This window comes from Musca domestica, unplaced genomic scaffold (assembly GCF_030504385.1).
Source record: "Musca domestica strain aabys unplaced genomic scaffold, Musca_domestica.polishedcontigs.V.1.1 45, whole genome shotgun sequence".
NCBI classification, from domain to species: Eukaryota; Metazoa; Arthropoda; class Insecta; order Diptera; family Muscidae; genus Musca; species Musca domestica.
The window spans coordinates 4771780-4790298 of NW_026712335.1; the positions used below are offsets into that span (position 1 = coordinate 4771780).

At 36.6% G+C, this 18519-nt stretch overlaps 1 protein-coding gene across 2 annotated transcripts in view; it reads right to left on the reverse strand.

The window, feature by feature from the left end:
- The window catches only part of LOC101892610 (protein alan shepard), a 356335-nt gene that overhangs the window by 211955 nt on the left and 125861 nt on the right, over window positions 1–18519 (reverse strand). The window lies entirely within an intron of this gene.

Genomic DNA, 18519 nt, shown 5'->3' on the forward strand with positions numbered 1-18519 from the left:
ACCGGGATGACATTCAAACACACATTTAAACGGGAATGAAGGATGCTGAATTGTGTATTTATTCTTTTGTCTGTGTGTGCGTGACTATGTGCACATTAAGTACTTAAAACGTGCTTAGAATTTTTCACAATTACCAAAAATACGCACACTAACACACATTGCACGAATCATCAAAATCAAGATATATTGGGTACATAAAAATGGAGATTCCTAAATGAAGTATTTTCCAATGTGTGTGTGACGAACATACGAACCCTTACACATACATGCCCCTTAGTTTGATGTTGTAGTGAAATACTTTAAAGTATCAGTTTCAAATGAGTGGGAATATTTACTGAACTCAATTTTGATCTATAGAGGCTATAAAAAGGTTTGGACAGTTAAAATATGTTTTTGTAACAAATAAAAATTGTATCCCATTTAAGGGATTATTTTCTTAAATGAATAATGCTTAAAATAAGAAAGGCCACTCAACGCAACCCCTTTCCATTAAAAAGAATTAAAAAAATATATTATAAGAATAATAAATTACAAAAAAAAAATTCGATTTTTTTTAAATATTTTCAAGGACCTCGTGTCTTTAAGAACTTCCTGGCGAGAACTATTGACCAATAATCTAAAAAAAGATAATAAGTTCTGAATAAATATTTTTTAATGTCTATGATTTTTATCTACGAAGCCCATCACAAATTCTTGGTCAGGAAGCCATTGACAAATATTTTTATACCCGTCATTCCGTTTGTAACTCATCGAAATAATCATGTTAGACCCAACAAAGTATACATATTCTTGATCAGCGTAAAATGCTAAGACGGTTTAGACGATGTCCGTCCGTCTGTTGTAATCACGCTGTTAAGATAGGAAGCTAAAATTTTGCACAGATCCCTCTTTTGCCTGCAGGCAGGTCAAGTTCGAAGATGTGCTATATCGGTCTACGATATCATATAGCCCCCATATAACGGTACCCCCCGATATTCGGTATTTTGATGATTTTAGCCACATTTTCTAATGGAATGGTCTGAAAATCCACACAAGAAGTTCCTTATGAGTACTTTATCCCTTGAAAGATAATTATCTATATAGGTCCACGATATCGTATAGCCCCATTTAACGGTACCCCCCGATATTCGGTGTTTTGATGATTTTACCCACATATTTCAACGGAATTGTCAGAAAATCCACACAAGGAGTACCTTGCGAATAATTTATACCTCGGACGAGATTTATTTATATAGGTCAACGATATCGTATAGCCCCCATACAACGGTATCCCTTATATTCGGAATTTTGATGATTTTACCCACATTTTTCAACGGAGTTGTCCGAAAATCCACACAAGCAGTACCTTGTGGGTAATATATACCTCGGGAGAGAATTATAATTTATACCTCGGAAGAGAATTATTTATATAGGTCAACGATATCGTATAGCCCCCATACAACGGTACCCCCTATATTCGGAATTTTGATGATTTTACCCACATTTTTCAACGGAGTTGTCTGAAAATCCACACAAGGAGTACCTTGTGTGTAATATATACCTCGGGAGAGAATTATCTATATAGGTCCACGATATCGTATAGCCCCCATATAACGGTACCCCCGATATACGGTGTTTTGATGATTTTAGCCATATTTTCCTATGGTATTGTCTGAAAATCCACACAAGGAGTTTTTTGTGAGCACTTTAACCCCTGAAAGGTAATTGTCTATATAGGTCCACAATATCGTACATCCCCCCATAAAGCACCTTCCGATATTAGATATTTTAAAGATTTTAACAGAATTTTTAATGGATTTTATTTTTTGAAAACTTTTTTAATTCGTTCCAAATGGTGGAGCGTATTCAAAGTTCGATCCGGTCGAACTTACTGCTTTTTTACTTGTTATATAATCTGTATTTTGCATAATCCTAAAAAAATATAGAACCATTGTTCAGGAAGTCCTTGGAAATGGCTACGGTTCTTATTATATTATTGAAAGTTATTTTTATCCACGATTTTTGTCATCTAAAACTCGAACAATATTCGTAATTCATTCCTTAAAAAATGTATAGGACCTCAATAATTATTAATGAGGAAGTCCTTGAAAAACATTTTTAAAATATACGCAAATTTGGATCAGGAATATGTTATCCGTGAATTTTGTTGAGGACGTCCTTAAACATATTTTTAAAATATCCAGTATTCCCGTCCAGGAACTTCGCGAAAAATATTTTAAAAATCACGCGAATTTGGTCCAAAGGGCTTAAAAGTATTCTTGGCCACAGAGTCCTTAATTATTATAAAATCACGAGGCCCTTAAAAATGTTTTCACAATTGCATGAAACATTTGTGAATAACAAATGCAGTCCATCGTCAGGAAGTCCTTGGAAAATATTTTTACAAAAACTTTTGGCCACGATGTCTGTGACAAAAAATTTGCCTTTAAAAATATATTTAATGTATTCACGATCTTTGGCAGGAAGTCCTTGAACATACTTTAAATCTATGTACTATCATGGGGCACGAGATCGTCGGCTAGCAATTTTCGATCAGGAAGTCTTTGAAATATATGTGAAAACTACACAAATATGACAAAAAATTCTCACTGACTTGGAAATGCCGTTTACATATAGTGGCCGGTTTGGCTTGCGATGAGAGAAGGCTTCAGGGTGCTTTGTATTTTCTGAATCATTTTCCGACCTCCGACCAACAGAATTGTCAGCTGGGAATACTTTATGGACTGGCTCTCATTAAGTTGAGTGGTCGGTAATTCATTTACACAGAGGTTTCGACTCACTGTTCCGTAATAGCTTCGTTGTTCTACAGGACTCGTGGCTCGTTGCTTTCATAGGAGATTAGGATCATTTTTCAGCAAGGACTTCGGCTCGTTGTTTTACAGAAGTCTTTGGCTCGTTGTAGACTTGTTGTAGACTACCCAAAAGCTAATCCCGAACATATTCACAGTGAACTGCCGAACCCGAACGAGCTCCGATTCATCTGCAAAGGCCTATACATCTGATGCCGAACATTCCTTCAGTAAGCTCTAGAACCCGAACAACTTCAGTGCATCTTAGAAGGCTTGGACAGATGCTCCCGAACATATCTACCGTGAGTTGCTGATACCGAACAACCTGGGAAACTTCTCCCGGGTAATTCTACAGTGAATTGCCGCCCTCGAACAATTATACCATAAGTCACCACTCATCTGGAAAGACCTGGACATAAATATCCTATTTCCTAAACTTTCCCAGGAAAGGGAGAAATATACATGGTTTAGTGAGTCCTTATGGAGAGCCTGGGTACAGCTGAGCTTACTTAAGCCGACGAGAAAACCACATTACAATAGGTGCTTAAAAAACTTATGAAATTTTAGAGATTGTTAGTCAGGAAATCTTTGAAAATATTTTTTTTAAAACTTGCCCGATTTTTGGTCAGGATGTTCTTAAAAACATTTTTGAAAAATCCAAGTATTCTGACAAACAAATTTCTTTAATAAAAAATCCTCGATTCTTTACCAGATTTAAATGGAAGATATTTTAAAAATTGTTGATCTGGAAGTCCATGATGATTTAAATTTAATATTAATTTTTTTCTTAATCTAATAGTACGTTTATATATATGAGGGTTAACCCACTGGATTTGGATTTAAATTGTCATACCCATTACTTTTACTTCAAATAAATCCTCTCAAAGTAGGTTAACCCTACAAAAAGTTCTAACGTAAACATGGCATTAATTCCGAACTTTAAGTTTAAAGAAAGTCAGGACCTACTTTTAAATATTTCCAAGTTTTCGAGGTACTAGCTGCTAGGTACTAGGTCTAGCTGCAGCAAATTCTTTGAATTCCTATAATAATGTTTAAACATTTTCATGTTTCGTTATTATTTATTAAATTATGGATTTTCTTTAAAGTGCTCTACACGAACGTTATTCTTATTTTAAACCTCCAAATGATTTATTTCGCCACTGACGATCCAATGCATTATTTTTTTTTCCACAAAAATTATCACCGAATATCGTACAATTAAATGAGTGCTTTACTAAAGCCGGAACTCTAAATGTAAATAAGAATCGGCTTAAATCGGAAAAATATCGAAAGAAGACGTGGACCTTCATACGTATTTTTCTGTCATAAGAACCCCAAATATCAGATTTAAAAATTTTTCATACAAAATGCGACAAAAATCATCCAAATAGCGAAAATTGTAAGGGAGCTATACGAAAATCAGGTCCCTATATAATGTTCTATCAGAGATTACAGTAACCATTGTCAACACCAAATTCCAACTTTAAAATAATTCCTAATATAGGGAAGCACCATTCTATAGGAAGCCTTGAACCCATATGGGTTAAATTTTCTGTCATAAAAATTAGGACCTTTCGTACATATTGGGAGCACAAACTGCCATTTTGAAGTAAATTTTGTTTAAAATTGCAATAAAAACGTCCAAACTTCCCACCTTAAAACTTCAGGTAAACTGAATCCTACAAGGATGCCATTGTTATGAGAACATGTTTTTCCAGGAAAAATCAGAAAAATATAATTTCAAACATAAACCGCAACAGTATATTCTCCACCATTTTAAAGATAACACAAGAAGAAAATGAAACATTCAGTCCAGCATATCTTTGCCTCCAAAGACGGAGTAAGCTTTCAATATAACAACAATTGCGACATGTTGTAACTTGAGCTATTCCAATTATATTTGTGGTGAAGATAAATGTTACACTCACTCACACCATGCGGAACGCTGCAACACATGTTTACAACTTTATCTCACCGAATTCGTGTTTACTATCCTCATCATACGAAGCACAAGCAGCAGCATCAGCAAAGGCTATATTAAAATATTCACTCACCAGCCATAATAGTTAAGGATTGTATCCAGACATGTAATTTTATGCTCGCACTCTCATCCCTTTCGTTTGGAGGAACTTGAATTTATTTGTGGACTTGGTGGTTGACTCTGCCAAAAATGGCATCACTGAAGAGTCTGGCCATTTCGGATGGTGGTAGACATGTGACCAAAGTCCATTTGTAGCAGCCATCCAGCCAGTCAGCCATCGACCAGCACGTTTCGGTTGTATTGTTTTATTTTATTGTGGCAATGCCTTGAATGAATGACATTCATGATTGTTATGCCACAGTCACAATCAGGACGACTTGGCCGTTGCCACAATTGTTTTGTTGGTATTGATGCTGCTTTAGCTGCTACTGCTGCAGCAAAATACTAAGAAAATGCTAACGAGGGAATCTTTTTGTGGTCAAATATTTGGTTGCCATTTTATGGTTGTCTGCCTTTTTCCCTTTTTATGGGTACGGGGAGGAGGGGAGTGATGATGTAACATTATTCTGGGGATATGTTGCAAATGCGTGCAGACAAAAGTTAAAACATAATTTCAACAATCTTTATAATGTCTTTATTAAGTTGTATCATTGTCCGTTTCTTCCTTTTTGCTGCTCGGATTTTATTGGCTTTCATTGGAAACGAAAGGGTATTATGGGGAATACCACTGCAAAGACTACCAGAGCAAATTGTATTAATTTGGGGTGGTTTAAAAGAAAACTGAAAAAGCAATCGTCGAAAAGTGTTGACTTGAAAAAATTCGTTTTAAAATTATAAACCATTACAACATTGTAGAAATACAGCGATAAAATGTTGAATTGTAACAATTATTTTTATGATGAACATTATTGGCTTATTGGAAAATTATGAAAAATTTACAATGTCAATTTCGAAAAATGTACCCCATTTTCTGATTTTTTCTTTTTAATGTTTGACCACCTAACTGATAAATTTAATCTAAAATTCTGGTGGTCCTTCTCATTTTCAGAATAATTCTGATGGGACATAAAAATTCGATCATTTATTTATTTTCCACTTATTTCGAAAGTTTGGTTAAGGAATAAAAGGATGCGGAGGCCTTCTGTATCATTGTGCTCATCCGACATAATTGCCATGAGGGATTAATATTTTTTGAAAATTTCGATCTTTTGTGTGGGAGGTACCAGAAGGAGTGAACCGATATTGCCATCTCCGAAGTCGATCGATCGTAATGTTTTATATTACATAATTTGTTTCCCATTTTGAATTACTATTTTCGAATGTACATTTGTAGTGTTTTTTTCCTTTTTTAAATACTAATATAATGTGAAATGTTTTTAATGTGTTACAAAGCGACAACGGACAAAACTGCTATTATAATCAAATAACTAAAATCAATCAAAAGATAAAACTTAACAGTTGTAATTTTTACAATTTTCAAACATGTAGTAAGATACAGTGAGTCACAGTGAAAATGGTCCACCTCACACAAATCACTTTAAACAATAAAAAGCCTTCGAAATAAATCAAAATATTAAACAAAAGAGGCGTAAATAATTAGTTCATATTCTTTAAGAAATGAATATGAAATTAAAGTTTATTAATTCCACATAATTTGGCGAAAATTTTTACATTTACAAAAAAAGAAAAAAAATTCATGTCACAGTGAAAATGGTCCACTTAAACTTAAACTAAATAAAGAGTAATAAAACTAATTTTTAATATTTTGTTGGGTATCCTTTTTGACGAATAACTGATTTAAGGCGATTGGGAATAGATTCCACTAGGGTTTTGGTATATTCTGGACTTATTTTTTCCCACTCCTCCAAAAGAACCATTTTTAAGTCATTTTTGCTTGAAATATCGTGTTTTCGAATTTCTGTTTCCAGTTTCTGCCACAAATTTTCAATTATATTCAAATCTGGTGACTGGGGGGGGAGTTTTGATTACTCTGGGACAATTATACAACAGCCATTCTTTTACAATAAGAGCTGTATGTTTTGGATCATTGTCCTGATAAAAATGAAAGGAGTCTTCTATGCCGAGTTTTTCAGCACTTTGTTTAAGGTTGGCTTTCAAAATGTTTAAATATTGTATTTTGTCCATATTTCCTTCAACAAAGTGCAATTTACCAACACCACCGGCGGAACAAGCACCCCAAACCATCACATGACCCCCACCGTGTTTAACCGTCGGACGCAAATGCTTCGGATTCATCTCCTGATTGGGTTTTCTCCAAACGTTAACTCTGCCATCAGACCCAAATAAGTTAAATTTGCTCTCATCCGTAAATAAAACGTTTTTCCAGAATGAAAAATCTTTCCCAGCATAGCTGTGAGCAAACTGCAATCGAATTTTTTTGTTCTTTGAACTTACAAACGGCTTCTTACGTGCGATTCTGCCATTTAGACCATTATTTCGAAGGACTCTCCGCACTGTCTCGGCATTACAGCTTATATTAAAATGTTTCTCAACCATATCGCGTAGCTTCGGTGCACTCAATCTTGGATTGATCTTGATTTGGTTGACAATCCACCTTTCCTGACGTTCGCTGAAAAGCTTTTTTGGGCTAATTTTTGGCTTATTTATAACACGCCCTTCATTTTTAAACCGTTTAATGATGTTTGCAACTGTTGTTCGAGGTTTATTAACGATAGCCGCGATTTCTCTTTGGCTTTTTCCTTTTTTATAGTGGTCAATAATTAAATTTCGAAGCTCGACCGTAGTATGACGACCCATCGTGAAAATGAAATGAAAAGAACCAGTAGATCGATCTAAACTAATTTCGTGTCAATGCATAAGTATAAGCAAAGGCAAAGAATACAAAACATAACAAGAATATGAAAAACAACCGTTATTTATCGTTGATCTACACTGTGGACCATTTTCACTGTGACATGCATTTTTTTCATTTTTTGCTGAATGTTAAATGTTGCCCAAAATAATGTATAATTATTAAAGTTTATTTTCCTATTTATTATTACAAGAACATAATCTAACTAATTACTCCTCTTTTGTTTTATATTTTTATTGATTTCGAAGACTTTTTAATGTTTAAAGTGTTCTGTCACAGGTGGACCATTTTCACTGTGACTCACTGTATATTTATGTGCTACAATATTTTTTACAATGTATTCATAACAATATCTGACAGAAACTTTCTCATCGACTACTCGAATAGAACAGGTCAAGAGGTCAATGACCCCAGGTCAAGAGGTCAATGACCCCAGGTCAAAAGGTCATTGACCTCTTGAGAGGGAAAGAGAGAGAGGCAGAGATAGGGAGGAAGAGAGAGAGAGATAGAGAGGGGTAGGAAGAGAGATGAAGAGGGAGAGAGGGAAAAGGTCAATGACCCCAGGTCAAGAGGTCATTGACCCCAGATCAAAGAGAGAGAGGGTGAGGAGAGGAAGAGGAGAGGGAGAGAGAGGAAGAGGGAAAGAGAGGAAGAGGGAAAGAGAGGAAGAGAGAGAGAGCGAGAGAGAAAGAGGGAGAGGAAGAGGGAGAGAGAGACAGGAAGAGAGAGAGACAGGAAGAGAGAGAGAGAGAGGAAAAGGGAGAGAGGAGAGAGGGTAAAGGTCAATGACCCCAGGTCAAAAGGTCATTGACCCCAGGTTAAGGAGAGAGGAAGAGGGAGAGAGAGAGAGGAAGAGAGGGAGAGAGAGAGGAAGAGGGAGAGAGAGAAAGAAGAAGAGGGAGAGAGGTCAAGAGGTCAATGACCCCAGGTCAAGAGGTCAATGACCCCAGATCTTTCCCTATTCCTCTTCCTCTCTCTCTCTCTTTCCCTCTTCCTCTCTTTCCCTCTTCCTCTCTCTCCCTCTCCTCTTCCTCTCTCTCTCCCTCTCTCTCTTTGATCTGGGGTCAATGACCTCTTGACCTGGGGTCATTGACCTCTTGACCTGGGGTCATTGACCTTTTCCCTCTCTCCCTCTTCTTCTTTCTCTCTATCTCCCTCTTTCTTCTTTCTCTCTCTCTTTTTCTCTCCCTCTTCCTCTCTCTCTTCCTCTCTTCCTCTTCCTCTCTTTCTCTTCCTCTCTCTCTCTCTCTTCCTGTCTCTCTCTTCCTGTCTCTCTCTTCCTCTCTCTCTCCCCCTTCCTCTTCCTCTCCCTCTCCCTCTTCCTCTCTTTCTCTTCCTCTCTCTCTCTCTCTCCCTCTTCCTCTCTTTCTCTTCCTCTCTCTCTCTCCCTTCCTCTTCCTCTTCCTCTCCCTCTCCCTCTTCCTCTCTTTCTCTTCCTCTCTCTCTCTCTCTCTCCCTTCCTCTTCCTCTCCCTCTTCCTCTCCCTCTTCCTCTCTCTCATCCTCTTCCTCTCTTTCTCCCTTCCTCTCTCTCTCCCTTCCTCTTCCTCTCTCTCCCCCTTCCTCTTCCTCTCTCTTCCTCTCTCTCCCTCTTCCTCTCTCTCTCCGTTCCTCTCCCTCTCTCTCTCCGTTCCTCTCCCTCTCTCTCCCTCTTCCTCTCTCTCTCTCTCTCCCTCTTCCTCTCCCTCTCTGTGACTGGGGTCAATGACCTCTTGACCTGGGTTCATTGACCTTTTCCCTCTTCCACTCTCTCCCCCCCTCTTCATCTATCCTGGACCTGGGGTCAATGACCTCTCGACCTGGGGTTATTGACCTTTTCTCTCTCTCTCTTCCTTTCTCTTTCTTCATTTCTCTCCCTTCCTTTCTCTTTCTTCCTTTCTCTCTCTTCCTCCCCCTCTCTCTTTCTCTCTTCCTCCCCCTCTCTCTTCCTCTCTTCCTCTCTCTCTTCCTGTCTCTCTTCCTCTCTCTCTTCCTGTCTCTCTTCCTCTCTCTCTTCCTGTCTCTCTTCCTCTCTCCAAGACCTCTTTCTATGTCTCTCTCTTCCTTTCTCTCTCTCTCTCCATCTCTCTCTCACTCCATCTCTCTCTCTCCCCCCCCCCCCCCCCCACCTCTTCATCTATCCTTGACCTGGGGTCATTGACCTTTTCCCCCTCTCTCTCTTCCTTTCCCTTCCTTTCTCTCTCTCTTTGTCTCTCTATCTCTCTTCCCCTCTCTCTCTTCCTCTCTCCAAGACCTCTCTCTATGTCTCTCTCTTCCTTTCTCTCCCTCTTTCTCTCTCTCCTCCTGTCTCTCTCTCCCTTTCTTCCTCTCTCTCTTGGCCTAAGATCTTTTCTGTCGCTCTCCCTCTTCCTCTATCACCCTATTCTTTCTCACATTGAAAAATATTCATTTAAAAAAGCTACCTAAAAAGCTGCCTTTGAATCAGGGCTAGGCAAAGAGTATCATATGGGATATCTGTGTGTTCAACAACACAATTGTAAAAAATAAATTAATAAACCCTTTTATTTGTCACATTCTCACAACAGTTTTTAAATTTAAGTCGAGGTTTTGAAATACACCTTCGCCCCATGAATTACGGATAATTTCAAGGTCCCTACATTACTCAACTGAATTTTTACATGTTTTATCACATAAATCAAGACCCAAAATGTTGGGAATTTTAAGACAACTAATTTCACAATAACTTAAGTTTTCAGATAGTTAAGTGGTCAAAAAGCTAAGGGTAATATTTGGGCAGTGTTCCGTGACATAATTTCAAAAGCGAAATCTTCCAAAATGGATTTGGACACAAGGGGGCTTCTAACATATTGTAGTGTGGTCGGCCCCGCACGACTATAGCCATTGTTTACATTTTTTACCTGGTTTTTTAATTGGTCTTCAGGTCACAATTATAAATCGATTGACAACGAATTTTGCATGTGATGAGAGTTCAGAATATGGCAGAAGCCTAAGGTTTCGTATGAAAAAAGGCAATATATATCGGTAAAATAGACCACAACCTTTAATTGATAAAACAAAATCACAACGTCAAATATTTGTGCTGCTGAATGTGACTTCCCGGCAATACCATAATTTTATAAGAAGAAACTTCTGACCTTAACATTGATCTGATGTCGAAATTTTCCATGGGCTCATGAGTCAAGTCAAAAAATTGAGACAACCCGTTCGCATAATAATGTGTCATTATTTTAAGGAACAAACAAAGCATGACGCATCCCTATGAAATGTTCTCTTAGGGGAAGTAGTTCGCTTGGAAATATTGGTGTCAGATCTACGGGGATTGTTTGAATGGGGGAGCATAAAATAACAACACCCACTATTATATTATTACAATATCTTGAGCTACTCGTTAATTTTAGAGAAAAGGGTCTCCGATCTACAAAAGATTTACCGCAGATTAATGTGGTGAAAGGTATCACACTGCACATTTAAATGAAATTCTTTCCACAAAACGTTCATGATCATATATGTATGTAGAAGTCAAGGAGTTACAGCTTTTAACTTAGAATTGGACTTAAATCAACAAAACAATATATTGTGGGTATGAATCACATAAACATTTTAAACCATGCTTTATCTTGCACAGAAATTTAGGGGTGACATCTAGTGTCCTCTTATGTGTCCATACCATGGAGGGTATATTAACTTTGTCATTCCGTTTGTAACTCCTCGAAATACTCATGTCAGACCCAACAAAGTACAGGGTTGCCCATATTCGACGGACCCATCTGGCAACGCCATAACTTTTGACAGAGATGTCACATCGCTTAATGACATACCGCGTTTGAAGCGTCAGGCCAAGCAGATTTTTACCATGAACCAATACACGCCACGCGAGCGCTCTGAAATAGTTGAAATTTACATTCAACAGAAGAAGTCAATTGTGACAAAAAAAAAAAAAAAATGTGAAAAGTGCGCCTTCTAAGAACACCATTAAGCGTTTATACGAAAAATTTTCGACTGGTAAGGCTCTTTCTAATCCGAAGAGGCCATATAAAAGTCGACCAAGGCGATCGGCCGAGAATACTTTACAACGGATTATTCGCATTGATTTGCATTTGTTCCCGTACAAAATTCAATTGACGCAAAGAATGTTGCCTGCGGACAAGCCTCGTCGATTGGAATGGGCCCAAAGGTCCGTCGAATATGGGCAACCCTGTATATATATTCTTGATCAGCGTAAAATTCTAAGTCGATTTAGGGATGTCCGTCTGTTGTAATCACGCTATCTTTCGAACGAATTGAGATAGAAGGCTACAATTTTGCACACATGTTTATTTTGCCAGTAGGCAGGTTAAGTTCGAAAATGGGCCATGTATAATATGTATGTATGTATATAGCCCCCATATAACGGTACCAACCGATATTCGGCATTTTGATGATTCTAGCGGAGTAGTTTCAAATTACGTATTTAGAGTTCTTAATGGGAACTACAGTCTATGCAGGTCCAGGTGTTCGTATAGGCCCCATATATCAGTACCTCCCTATATTCGGTATTTGGACGATTTTAGGTACAATACTCACCGAAATTGTTTGAGATGTCGTATTTGAAGTTCGTCATGGATGCTACATCCTGTGACAGAGAGTGGTCTTTGCTGGTCCAGGTCTTTGCACAGCTCTGATATAACGTTACCTCCCTATATTCTGTATTTTTACGATTATAGGTACAATACTCACCGAAATTGTTTGAGATGTCGTATTTGAAGTTCGTCATGGATGCTACATCCTGTGACAGAGAGTTGTCTATGCAGGTGCAGGTTTTCGTATAGCTCCGATATAACAGTACCTCCCAATATACGGTATTTTGATGATCTTAGCTACATTATTCACCGTTTATTTCAAGTTTCGAATTTGAATATGGTAATGGCTTATGACAAACAATGTCTATGTAGGTCCACGTCGTATAGACCCCAATATAACAGCTATATTCGGTATTTTTAAGATTTTAACAGAATTTTTAACGGATTTTATTTTTTTTAAATTTCCAAATTCGTTCTAAATGGTGGAGGGTTTTTAATGCGTTTTTCTTGAAACTGAATTTTTGATATGTGACACTTTTTATATAATAACCCCAACCTGTGTTGTAAGGTGAAAAAATATTAGAAAATATACCCTTCAAAAAAAAAAAAAAAAAAAAAAAAAAAATTCGAATGCGACAAAAATATGACAAAATGTCACAAAATGCTACAAAAAAAAAAAAAAAAAAAAAAAAATATTAACATCATTATTGGCATTGTTTTATGGGATTTTTTTTTCTGATTTTATTTTTTATGCCAAGAGGGCATTCGGAATTGACAAAATTTGTCAAAATCGGTCCAGCCATTCTTGAGATATAAGCATTCTAGCTAACATCCCTTTCCTTTGCATATACACATTGCATATATTTCGCTATATATATTCGAAATATTTATTATCGGAATCTACGTAACTGTCAGAATTGAACTTTTCGTCTATTTGTGATTTCTCCGGGATTAAAAATATTCGCGGTTTAATGAAAAATTTGACTTTTATTTAACACAAATGTTTTGGTTTATTTCACCCACAAAAAATTACCCGATGACCATCCAAATTGGAAGGCTTCTGACCAGCCCTAAGCATGAGCCCCATGCTAACTTCCGCTTCGATTGGACTATAATTGCGTCCTGTAGAGCAACTGCAAAATCAGGAAATTTTTTGTCCATTTTGTCCAGTTTTTGGTCCATTTCAACCACTGAATATAATACTATCATCTCCAAAAGTAATAGGCTTCTATTATGGGTCTAGCTCCACCTCTATTCTAAATTTCGTGAAGATCGGGCCATAATTGCGACCTGTAGAACAACTGCAAAATCAGGATTTTTTCAGTTTTTGGTCCATTTCGATCCCTAAAAATTATGCGATCATCTCCAAAAGAAATAGGACCTTAACCCCACCTCCATTCTGAATTTCGTGAAGATCGGGCCATAATTGCGACCTGTAGAGTGATTAGAAATTAACATGGACAGACGGAAAGACGGGCGGATGGACATACATAGCTAGATCGCCCAGCTCGGCGAGATAGGAAGATCCATATATATTTTCCTATGTGGGAAACCAATATTTCGAGGTGTTACATAATTTTTGGCCCAATCTAACTTATAATACGTAGTATTGTAGGGTATAAAATTTCAATTTTCCTTCTCTATCCATATTTTAAGCTTTCACATTTTAAGACTCTAGCTCCAAATATTTCTTCTATATTCTTAAGAACCAATAGGTCCCCCATCCTTTACATTTAATATATATTTTTGTAAAATATAAAACTCCCGAAACCCCCATTGTCCATCATTTAATTTAATTATTTCAAAATAATCTTTCATTCATATAACCGATTATAAGCTCAATAATAGATCCCTATTAACTCGATTAAATGCCGCTACTGGAAAACAGTATTTAATGACCTAATGAACCTCCATCAAGAACTATATTTATTATGCACTTATATAAACTCATTATGATTTCGTCAAGTTTAATTACTTGAAAGGAAACTTTTTGACAACAATAATTAAATTTTATTTCACTTTGGATGCTCGACACAGCAACTCTCTACGCAACTCATTCAAACAACATCAGAGCAAACAAACTACAGCAACAACAACAAAAGTGACACAAAACAGCTCTTCGGTAATTATTCAAAATAGCAATTGATAAAAGTTTTCCATTTGAATACAATTCAAGAGAATGTGCTGCTGCTGCTGCTTGCCACTCTCATCTCTTCGTCATAGTCAGGGAGGAAGGGGAGCAGCAGCAACAGTATTGGGTAGTAGAAAGCATCATTGGATTGTTATTGCTGTTTATTTGGTGTCAACAAGTAAGTGGGAATTGTAAAACAACAACAAAAACACCATCGCCGTTGACAATCACAATAATGACAAGGACACAAATTCCAAGTAAGAGAAAAAGTTTTATTTTCAAAAAACGAAAAAAACTATTTCATTTGAATTAACAAACCAACTATGTCATCAACAACAATTGCCCTCATGAAATAAGTGTTACTTATGTTGAAAAAAGGGGGAAGAGGGGGTGGTGAAACCCCCCTCCCTCCCTTTACTACTTTTCTAACATAAACAAATCACATTTACTATTATTATTATCACCAAAGCAACAGTCACAGCAACGCACACAACACACACACACTCACAACTTTAAGAGAGCAACAATAAATTACGGTAAAGAAACAAAAATAAAACAACATTATCAACAGAATGTCACTAACGCAGAAACAGAACTACAGTAACAACAACACCAAACATTCACACAAAACGCTAAAAGCAACAAAATCGCCCCCAGACAATTAAAACTCAAGGATATTCACGAAGAGAGAAACTAATTTGTTGAGTGTGTGGATTTTTTTTCAAAGTTCTTCGAACAAATAAATGCATGCATATGCAAAAGAACAACATTAACAACACTTGTTTGTCTAAACTTTGGTAAAAGGGGTTCCGAAGACAAGCGACAATATGCAGCTGTATATTGTACAGGTGGTGAGGTGTTTTCATTTTAGATGGTATTAATAATATGCTATACTATATGGCAGGGGGTACTAAAAGTTTTCGCCGCCTCCTCCAACGTTAGTAACGTACTGAAATATAAGAGGCAGAAAAAAAGGCTAAATTACACTGTGGAACATAAATTATAATAGTGTAAAGAAAATAACTTAGCTTGTAACAGACGGTTTAGATTAAGTTTAAAACAAGTTAAAAAGTATCACGGTTTTGCATACTATACCCTCAGACAATGTTCGATTATTTACATATATTTTGACTTCTGAGGTACATGAAGGAGTGGACCGATATATCCCAACTTCACAGTCTTCAATCTTTTTATACCCTACAACACTATGTGTTGGGGGTATTATAAGTTTGATTGGGCCAAAAATTTTGTAACACCTCGAAATATTGATTTCCCACATAGGAAAGTATATATGGATCTTCCTATCTCGCCGAGTTGAGTCGATCTAGCTATATATGTCCGTCCGTCCGTCTGTCCATGTTAATTTGTAATCACTCTACAGGTCACAATTATGGCCCGATCTTCACGAACGGAGGTGGGGCTAGGGCAGAATAGAACCCTATTTCTTTTGGAGATGATCGCATAATATTTAGGGGTAGGAATGGACCAAAAACTGAAAAAATGTCGGATTTTGTAGTAGCTATACAGGTCGCAATTATAGACCAATCGACGCGGAACTTCGCATGTAGCTAGAGTTTAGGGAGGGGAAAAAGCCTACCAATTTGGGTGGTCATCGGATAATATTTAGCGGGTAAAGTAGACCATATCTTTTGTGTTGAAAAAATTCAAAATTTTTCATTAACAGCAAATATTTTAAATCCCGGCGAAATCACAAAGCCATGACAAGGTTACTCCTGATCTTTACATTGATGTTAACATCCAACAAAACGGATATATAGCAAAATATGTGCGATATATATGTCTATCAAATAAGATATGCTTGAAAGATCTCTTATATGTCGAGAACGGCTGAACTGATTTCGACAGTTCTCATTAATTCAGAATGGCCTCTTGGCAGGAAAGAAACAGCGTCTAAAAAAATGGCATAAAAATATCTCTCTAAAGATGAAAATATTGATTTTGTAACATTTTCTCATATTTTTTTCAATTTTGTCACATTTTTGACATATTTTCATTTTGAATTAAACATTTGGTAATATTTCTAAAGCTAACAAAACTAAGTAGTTAGGATATCAGGATATCATATACAGATCGCATTTATGGCCCGATCCTCACGAAATTTTGCATGGGGATAAGATGAGGTTCAGAATAGAAGCCTACTCTTTTTGGAGATGATCGCCATATATTTAAGGGTTGAAATGGACCAAAAAAAAATGCAAAATTGCCAGCAGGTCGTAATTATCGCCCGATCCTCACGCACATTTGAATGAGGGTTACCGGACATTGCAAAAACAAGCAGTTTTGGATGACCATCCAAAAATATACAATGTGTGAAAGAGTTTGCCAACTTTTGTAGACAAAATACGAAAATGTCCATTCCAGTGACTTTTTGGAGATTTCACAAATACAGGAAAGACGCACTTCTGACTATTTCGTTAACGCTGATTTCGTTGAAGAATATAGTCAAATGTCTGTATCTCATATAGATGCGTTTCAGTCAAAAACCAATAATAAATGTTAATCTTTTGCCACTTCTAAGAGATTATAGGTCTTTGGAAAATATTGGTTCCAGATCTAGAAAGACCATTTACGTGCAACATCTACCAATAAATTGGAAATGAGCAAATTAGTTAAAGTTGCTATTATTCGAAAATTAGAGAACGAAACCTGATGGTTTTCTTTTATTGTTTGTCACAATATCTTGTGGAATTCTTTCGAGTACCTCGCCTATATAAACTGTATCGTTTATTATAGTGTTGTAGGGTATTCAACGGTCGGCCCCGCTCGACTGTAGCCTTTGCTTACTTGTTTTTTTAAGAAGGACTGGACCGATATCTTGTGTTGTTAGAAATATTTAGATGTACCGAGTCTGAATGAAAACGGATGTTTTATGATGTTCGTGTTTTATGATATTCATGGATATTCCCATATATTCCATCTTCACAGCAGACATTGGGTTTAAAAAATGTTTTGTGATGTGTAAGTTGAAGACAATCGGACTCTTACACAACATTTTAGAAGAGCTATAATTATTCAAAATGTTAACCCTTTGTGGGGGGTGTACTTGATGGAGTGGACCGATATTGTCATTTTTTCCACTTGACCTAGCACAGGTGCAAATATCAGGATTTGTAAAGTTGGATCAAAATCGGATTATCGCTTCTCCTTCTGTTCCGTTTATTTATTTAATTTTTTTTAAATTTCGAACTTTTGTGGAGGTTGTACCAAAATCAGGGGACCGATATTGCCAATCTTCGAACTCGATCTAATTTGACAATAATTGTAAGATGTACCAAGTTTGGACAAGTCGAATACTCCCGTCAAGAGTTATCGTGCGCACCAGCCAGAGAGATAGACGAACGGACGGACATAGCTAGATTGACTCCTAATGTCCTGAAACGGATATGCTCCAAAGAGATTTAGGGTTTAAAACCGTTATTTCGATGAGGCACATTTTGGCATAATGAAATGGTACTACCTTTCTAGCCGACTCCTCTCTGAATCGGCGTAAAGATTCCTTAAGGTGAGAATACAAAAAACGGTTTTTTGATTGGCTTAAGTTATCGGCTGGCTTCTTCAAAATTAACAAAAGATTTGACTTAGTTCAATGTCGGCCCATAAATTATACTTGTTAACCCAAAGCTCCTTTACTTTTTTATGAAGAAGGCTGCCGATGGCATAAGCCAGTCAACAACACGTTTTATGTATTCTTATCTTAGTTTTCCTTATTCAAGTTTTCTCACTTTTTTAACTTTCATGTAATATTTTCTTATGGATTGACCATAGATGAGGATCATGGATGAGTAGATACCCTCCAAAAAATAGGTTTGACACCACATGGAATGCTTTCTCAAAATTTGAAGTTTTCTGACACTATCGACGGGGTTGAAAATGAAAATAAAATTATAAAAATAATTACTTCCGCGCACAATTTTTGAATACTTCTTTATAACAAGATTATTATTTCGTTACCTTTAATAGTTCTCATGAATATTTTTGATTAGCATAAAGGTCTAAGTCGATCAGACGAATCTAGAAAGAGGCTACAGTTGGAGGTGTAGCCCAATGTAACTGTGTCCTCAGATTTTCGGTATTTTCAATAAATTTACGTTTTAATAATGGTTTCATTTAATGGAACCAACTTATTTCAAACATGTCTCATGATTCAAAAAGTTCACAATTTGAAATAGAAACTGTAGCCTCAATGGTTTGGCATGTTGCAAGACCTTTTTTGAGAAATAAAAATATTTTTCTTTTTGATTGCTT